This window comes from Pseudophryne corroboree, chromosome 2, assembly GCF_028390025.1.
Source record: "Pseudophryne corroboree isolate aPseCor3 chromosome 2, aPseCor3.hap2, whole genome shotgun sequence".
Classification (NCBI taxonomy): Eukaryota; Metazoa; Chordata; class Amphibia; order Anura; family Myobatrachidae; genus Pseudophryne; species Pseudophryne corroboree.
The window spans coordinates 665,638,828-665,641,219 of record NC_086445.1 but is presented as its reverse complement, the minus strand read 5'-3'; positions in this window follow the sequence as shown (position 1 = coordinate 665,641,219).

Below are 2,392 nucleotides of genomic sequence, written 5' to 3'. Positions count from 1 at the left end.
GAGCAAATTGAGGAGTGCAGCCGAAATGGGGTTGGAAACAGCTGATGGAAGCAATATAGTGTGGGAAGAGGAATTACTGTACCAAGTGGTTTTCCTCGGCCCAGACAGGAAGCAGTCATGCCTTCTAAACAGTTGGTGGTACCTACACAATACAGAGCACAATTACTAGCTCTTGCCCACGACATCCCTGCAGCTGGCCATTTTGGCACCCGTAAAACATTGGCCCGACTGTTGCGGAATTTCTTCTGGCCACGGATTTCTAGAGACGTTAAGCAGTATCGGGACACCTGTGATACCTGTCAGAGACTGGGAAAGCCCCAACGGAAAGCTTTTCTACACCCATTACCTATTATAGGGGAGCCCTTTGCCCGTGTTGCCATAGACCTAGTTGGACCATTAGCTATTCCCAGTCTTACGGGCAAGAAGTATATCTTAATGCTGGTGGACTTTGCTACACGTTACCCTGCAGCCGTGGCCCTGTCATCCATTGACACGGAACATGTTGCGCAAGCACTGATGGACATATTCAGTCAGGTCGGATATCCACAGGAAGTTGTCACAGATCAAGGGCCTCAATTCCAAGGTGAACTAATGCAAACCCTGTGGGAAAAGTGGGGGGTTCGGCCTCTTCGGACCACCCCTTATCATCCTCAGACCAATGGACTATGTGAACGATTCAATGGAATGCTGAAAAGACTCCTACAAGCTTATGTACAGTCCGAGGGGAGGGACTGGGAGAGAGCCCTGCAACAGCTTCTATTTGCTTATCGGGAAGTACCACAAGCATCTACCGGATATTCCCCGTTTGAACTTTTGTACGGCCGGAAAGTGCGGGGGCCCCTAGACCTGGTCAAAGAGAGTTGGGAGGGAACTTTTCAAGAACACCAGCAGCCCATTTTACAATATGTAAAGAACATGCGGAATCGGATGAGAAGATTGCTACAGTTAACCCAAGAGCATCTCCAGGAATCACAAGAGAAACAAAGGGAATGGTACGATGCCCACGCTCAAGACCGTGAGTTAAATCCAGGGCAAAAGGTCATGATGCTTATCCAAGTGCGGAGAAACAAACTGCAAGCCACCTGGGATGGACCGTATACAGTGGTAAGGCGCACCGGACCGGTCAATTATGTGATCGCCCTGAATAAGGGAGGGAAGCGCCTACGCACCTTCCATATAAATAGATTCAAAGCTTATAGAGATTGTCAAGTAGCGGCCATGATGGTATGTTGCCCTGCGATGGAGACACCAGAAACTGATCCATTGCCTGACCTTTTGGGAGCTGCTAAAGAGAATAAGGGAGTGGAATCAGTCCAGGTGGGACCACAATTTATTACGGCACAGCAGCAAGAGATGCATAGGATCTTAGAGGCTGAACAAGCCCAGTTTTCATGTCAACCTGGTCGAACTCACCAGACCACTCACCATGTGGACACTGGGAACAGTAAGTTCATCCGACAAGTCGCTTACCGAATGACCCCAGATGTTATGAGACAGGTAAAGACTGAGATCAAAGAAATGCTAGCTTTGGGGGTCATTGTGCCATCTAAAAGCCCATGGGCCGCTGGGGTCGTGTTGGTTCCCAAGAAAGATGGGACTACACGGTTTTGCGTGGACTATCGCAAACTGAATGAAGTAACCATAACTGATGCTTACCCTATGCCCCGTATCGACGAGCTACTGGACTGGATTGGAGGGGCCAAGTTCATCTCAACGCTGGACTTAAGCAAGAGTTACTGGCAAATCCCACTTACCAAAGAAGCCCAGGAGCGTTCTGCCTTCATCACGCCCATAGGACTCTTTGAGTGTACTACCATGCCTTTCGGGATGAAGAACGCCCCTGCCACATTCCAGCGAATGGTGAATGACCTACTGAAGGGATGTCAAGACTTTGCACAAGCCTACCTCGATGATATCGCCATCTTCAGCCATACCTGGGCAGACCATTTAACTCATGTGGCAGAAGTGCTCAAAAGAATCAGACAGGCCGGGCTCACCATACGCCCAGATAAATGTCAGATGGGGATGGCTGAGGTTCAGTTCCTAGGACATCGGGTTGGAGGAGGATCTATTAGACCAGAACCGGCAAAGGTGGAGGCTATTGTCAACTGGCCCAGACCTGTCAACCAGAAGCAAGTGCGGGCCTTCCTTGGTGTTGCTGGCTATTACAGAAAATTCATACCACATTACAGCACCGTGGCCAAGGCCCTAACTGACTTGACCAAAAAGAGATATGCTCGGAAGATCGAATGGACTGTTGAGTGTGAGCAAGCCTTCACCATCTTAAAAGACACGCTGACTCGAGCCCCAGTGTTGGCTGCCCCTGACTACTATAAAAAGTTTATTGTGCAGACAGACGCTTCAGGGTGTGGACTTGGGGCAGTGTTGTGCC